Raw genomic sequence first — 6,322 nt, forward strand, 5'->3', positions numbered from 1 at the left:
GCAAAGGAAATGAACAAGGTCTTCAGTTGCCTGTGTCACTCCTTGCTGTGTCCCCTGGACCCTAAGGTAGATGCAAAGCTATTTTAAATTAAATGGATGAGACATGGAGCTGATACATACCTTTGAGCCTAATAGCCCTTCTTCCTATGGTGAAAGTGGAGTTTGCTCTGTGGTGATGGTTAGAAAGTTAGTGTCTACTCAGGCCCCTGCCTACTCACCTCCTTAAGCAGCAGGGTTTTTCTTTGTCAAGTTCTTTATGACTTTCAAATCTTCTCTTTTGGAGTGAAATAACAGTCATGATTCCAATTAATACTGTTTAAGGATTTACAATGGGCCAGGCACCAAGAGCTTTACTTGTATTACTTTATTCAACCCTCACGACAACTCCAAGAGATTATTCCCATTTTATAGGTGAGGAAACTCAGATAGTAAGAGGTTCGTTCAGTCAGTCATCCAAGACCAAAGAGCAGGTAAGTGGTGAAAGCAGGATCCAAATTGTATGTCCTTGAAGAAGACCAAAGTTGGAGCCTTCTAGATAGTTCTGGGAAACCCGTAAAACAACATGACAGGAATAGAGAGGCCAGGCCAGCCTGAGAGCTTGCCTTGAAGGTCAGAGAAGGATAGAGCTTAGGTAGGTGTGGGAGAGGTGAAGCTTAATTCCGTGCCTATCTAGGAACACTCAGCAACCAGATGTAATGTTCATGTTTATTATGTGTATTTAATGGTGGTTTGTGTTAGTTAAGAATGGTTCATCCTGTACAGTATTTAATATCACCCAAGGAGGCTGAGGAAGGTATGCACAGATGTTGAGAGGCAGGAGTAGTAACAGATAAGTACCCTATTTGGTATAAACCTAGCTACATCACTTAGAGTTCAGGAAAATGGTGTTTGCAACTGACAGAAGATCCAAGTAGCAAAAGTTTAAGCAAGATAGAAATTTACTTTCCTTTTACATATTAAAAAAGTTTGGAAGCCCAAGGCTGGCAGAGCAGCTTCATGAAGTTCTCTGGATGTAGGTTCCTTCTCTCTTGCTGCTCCAAACATCTCAGGGTGTAGTTTCCATCTTATGGCACAAGACAGCTACCTGGACTCCAGCCATCATATGCACAACCCATTCTATAGGAAGAAGGAGTACATGGGAGTCATGTGGTACATCTACTTATGTGTCACTGGCCAGAGCTTAATCTTTGACTTTGTTATACCATTATTATGATGAAAAAATCCCACTGAAAGTGTTGCTATGAAAGGATAGCAACATGTAATAAATTATTCTCTCCAAGTACCACTTTTATTTTCATTAGACCTCTTGGATTCATAGCACCTTCACTCCAGAATTTTATTTTTATGCAGAGACCATACAAATAGGTGAAAGAACTATTTCAGGTAGATGAAAGTTTGGGGAATTTTCTGTAATGTTAAAGCACACAAGACAGAGATCCTGGCTTGAGCTTTTGGACCAAATCTCTGTTTGTTCACTCCTGAAAAAAATGGCTAAATATAGGTGAGATGCTGGTTTTTGAATAATTGTAAGATGAATTGCTTTATTCCAGTCTCAGTGTTTATGATTGGAAAAAAGCACACATGTAGAGAAAAATATACTCTATGTTAAGTAGCAAAATCTACAACTTAATGAAGGGTAGAATATTTAGTTACACAGAGCCTTTGAAGTACAGAATATTAAAGCTTAAGTAAATTAAGCTAGTTATTCAAGAGGCAAGATGTTATCAGTTAAAGTTGTTTGTTGTTTTTACATTGCAAGTAAACAACACTGACGTGGGTTAACATAAGCAGGGAGAATTTAAAAAGTAATTCATTGGAAGATAAATTTACAGTGAGCTTACTGAATCCAAGAAAAAGTGAAAATTGCAGATGATCATATCTGCAGAAAACTCTCCAACAATTCATGACATCAGGAAAGACATTCACCAGGGAATATGTTGGTCTCTTTAGATTCTCCAGAATGAACTAGATTTATACATTTTCCATATTTGGGTCACTCCTCTCTAGATACAAATTTCCAGGAAGTCTGACCCACTGAACTGGGATCCGGTGCCCACCAATTGGCCAGGAAATGATGTGGTGCCTTGACCAACAAAGCTACTAAAACTGGATGCACAAGGGGTGGGGTGGTTTCCCACAGTAAAATTAGGATACTTGTAGCGAGATAAGGGTGTAGGGACACTGGCAGGTAAAGATGACAGATGGCTGACTACCTAGATGCACAGAGAGTGACTTAACTTGAACCTCAAAAGGACAGGAAAAAACACAGAGACTCGGGTTTAGGATGGTTAAAAAGTAATAAGACCATGAGCAAGTCTGACTAACTCATGTAGAAGTTCCTTATTTCATTAAACCAACCCCGTAGCTGCAATGTCAAAAGGATCCCTTGGTCCCCAGTAACAGAAAAAAAGCAGGGCTGAAGAGGAGGGAGGGAGAAACAGAGGGAGGAAGAGAATGAGAGGGATGAAGTGTGTGGCATCGTGGGGCCTGGCTCTACTTAAAATTTTGAAATAAAAAACAGTCCTTCCATGTTTTTTTCTGGAAGGTGCAATGCTCTTGACTACCACTGGGCATCAACAAATGGAGCTACCTTAACATATCATCTTGGGGACCTGGTGACACATCTGTGTTGTGACAGCATCACGAGGAGCCAGTGTTTCATCTTCAGTTTGGATGAGCTGGTAAAACCAAGAGCTTTAGAGGCAAGGAGGCCTGTGAGTCACATCTCACTTGTTTAAACCTAGGAGAGTTATTTAATCACTATTTCCTCCGTTAATTTGAGATTTCTATAGCTACCAATTGACTGCAGGTTGAGTATCTCTGATCGAAATGCTTGAGATGAGACAGTTCAGCGTTTGTATTTTTTCATATGTTGGAATATTTCTATATACATCATGAAATGTCTCGGGGATGAGACCCAAATCTAAATGCAAAATTTATGTATGTTTCATATGCATTTTATACATAAAGCCTAAAGGTAATTTTATCCAATATTTTAAATAATTTTGCATATGAAAAATAGTTTTGACTGCAACCTGTCATGTGAAGTCAGGTGTGGAATTTTCCACATGTGACATCACACCAGTGCTTAAAAACTTTCAGGTTTTGGAGCATTGTGGATTTCAGATTTTTGGATTAGGGATGCTCCACCAGTGTGTGTCCTGACTACCTCTGAGGCCTGGCAAGCTGTGGTTCCTCCATCTGCCCTCTGACTCCATCATCTTCCACTTCACTCATGCTCACTTGGCAGCATCCACACTCACCCTGATGGTTTTTTGTTTTGTTTTGTTTTGTTTTTTGTTTCAGGCGGAGTCTCGCTCTGTTGCCCAGGCTGGAGTGCAGTGGTGCAATCTCGGCTCACTGCAAGCTCCGCTCCCCGGGTTCACGCCATTCTCCCGCCTCAGCCTCCTGTGTAGCTGGGACTACAGGCGCCCGCCACCACGCCTGGCTAATTTTTTTTTTTTTGTATTTTTAGTAGAGACGGGGTTTCACCGTGTTAGCCAGGATGGTCTCGATCTCTTGACCTCATGATCCGCCAGTCTCGGCCTCCCAAAGTGCTGGGATTATAGGCGTGAGCCACCGCGCCCGGCCTCCCTGATGATTTTTAAGCAGGCCGGGCACAATAGGAAGCTAGAGAATTATGACCCAAGTCAGGGAGATAGTTGAAGCCGGCTCATGCTGTGGGATCTGAAGAGACCACCCTCTTCCCCGGGGCCTGTCTTTCCAGAGGCCTGAGGTCGATTAGTCTTTGAGGGAATTTTTGCAAAAATGCTTGTCTTAGTTTCCTCGAGGTGCAGTACAAACTGTGGCAAACTTAGTGTCTTGAAGCAATACAAATTGGGCTGGGTGTGGTCGTTCATGCTCGAATCCCAGCATTTTGGGAGGCCGAGGCAGGTGGATCACTTGAGGTCAGGAGTTCGAGACCAGCCTGGCCAACATGGCAAAACCCCGTCTTTACTGAAAAAACAAAAATTAGTCAGGCATGGTGGCCCATGCCTGTGATCCCAGCTACTCGGGAGGTAGGGGCAGGAGAATCACTTGAACCTGGGAGGCAGAGGTTGCAGTGAGCCGGATAGCACCACTGCACTCCAGCCTGGGCGACAGAGCGAGACTCCCTCTCAAAAAATAAAAAATAATAAAAAAATAAAAATAAAAAAAGGAAACAATACAATACAAATTGAATATCTTAAGTTCTGACGTCTTCCTAGGCTAAAATCAATGTGTGGACAGGGCTGTGCTCCTTTCTGGGAGCCTTTGGGGAGAAATCATTTCCTTGTCCTTCTCATTTGCTGGAGGCTTCCACACTTTTTGGCTCATGACCCATTCCTCCTTCTTCAAACCCAGCAATGCAGGACTGAGTCCTCCCCATACTGTTGTCTCTGTGATTATCTCTTCTGTCTCCCTCCCTGTCCTTATACCTTTAAGGACCTCAATGATTACATTGAGTCCACCTGTATAATTCAGGTTGATCTCTCTATTTTAAGGTCAGATGATTAGCAACCTTAATCCATCTGCCACCTTAATTCCCCCTTGGCATATAACCTAACCTAGTTATAGCATCCTGGGATTAAGACATGGTCTGCCTGGTGGAGTGGCTCATGCCTGTAATCCCAGCACTTTGGGAGGGGGAGGTGAGTGGATAATTTGAGGTCAGGAGTTCAAGATCAGCTTAGCCAACATGGTGAGACCCCATCTCTACTAAAAATACAAAAATTAGCCAGGCGTGGTGGCAGACACCTGTAATCCCAGCTACTGGGGAGGCGGAGGCAGGAGAATCATTTGAACCCGGGAGATGGAGGTTGCAGTGAACTGAGATCACACCATGGCACTCCAGCCTGGGTGACAGAGAGAGACTCTGTCAAAAAAAAAAAAAAAAAAAAAGAATAAAAAAGAAAAGACATGGTCATCTCTAAAGAGGGGCATGTTATTTTGTTTATCCCATTAATAATGTCTAATTTCCACTTTTTCTTCGACTCAGTCAACTCTCTAATATTCTTCCAATACCTTATTTTAATTTTCTCTGTTATGTGAACCCATTAGTGTTGGTTACTTCTGTCTGGATCATTTCCCCCAAGATACAGCAGGTCCCTCTTGCTCTCCTTGTGTTTGTTAAAGTGTCACCTTCTCAATGAGATCTTCAGACATATTCTTGCCACACTCCAGGATTCCTGAACCTCTTTACCCTAATCAATTATTTTCTAGCTCTCGTCACCTTCTACCTTATTATATAATGTGTCATACTTATTTACTATTATATTTATTTTCAGTCTTCAGTCATTTGAACAGTATGTCTTTGACATAACAGGTACTTAATAGATAATTTGATGAATGACTGAAAAGTGTGGCTGTTAGGATTAAATACAATGAACAGCAACGACTTGTGCCCAGCTCTTAAGACATCTTCTGGCACGTAGGAAGTGCTCATGCAATGTTCACTCTTATTTCTAATTCCCGACTATCTCTGACTTCTAGACTTCTTCATGCCAAATCCTTGGGTCCAAATTTGAGGATAGCACAAATGTTGCTAACAAGCCCCAAGAAACCTAACTTTAAGTGTTTCTTTGGCTAGAAAGTAAACTTTAATTCTTTGAAAGCCACAAAAATCTTTTAAACAAGGCAGAATTACCATATTGGCCTTGTCTTTCTGGAACTGTTTAGAATGAATGAACAAATCATGCATTTATGCACCAGAAATTCGGTTTGCTTTTCCTTTAGAGTAACGGCTCTCTGCTCCTGAATGTGAGAGGCCCCATCAGCCGCCTCAAGATTCCAGGCAACTGCAGCAGCTGTCACAAAGCATCGTGTGGCATTGAGGAATGTGGTCAGAAAGCCGCTAAATGAAAAAAGGGTCTCAGGAAGGCAAGAAGGAGGGAACGGCCCTAAGTGCCTTGTGAGAAATGGGGCTTTTTCAAATCAACTCCTCTAAAGAACCACTTCCCTGAATCTGTTGAAAGTGTAAAGTTTTCACCCTGCAAATCAGAGAAGTTCAAGTTTATACTCTAGGTAAAGAAGGTTTCCTTAAAGTAGGCCAGCAGCTGCAGCTCTCAGAAGAAAAAGAGGAAGACAATACATTTTCTTGCTTCGGTTCTGCGGTGGCAGGTGCACACCAAGGGGCATGGCCTCCAGAAGGAACAGGGGCTTGGCTGGAGAACTGTCAATTAATCATCCAGGAGAATGCCCCTGACAGCAGGGAGAAAACTCCCATTCATTTCCTCAGGATTGTGCTGCGGCCACTAAATGCAATGTTTCTACAAATAAGAATTCATCTGCTCCTGGCTCCGGGGGTCATTTGTTTGCTCCTGTGTATTGTGGAACAAGAACT

Source organism: Chlorocebus sabaeus, chromosome 18 (genome assembly GCF_047675955.1).
Source record: "Chlorocebus sabaeus isolate Y175 chromosome 18, mChlSab1.0.hap1, whole genome shotgun sequence".
Taxonomy (NCBI): domain Eukaryota; kingdom Metazoa; phylum Chordata; class Mammalia; order Primates; family Cercopithecidae; genus Chlorocebus; species Chlorocebus sabaeus.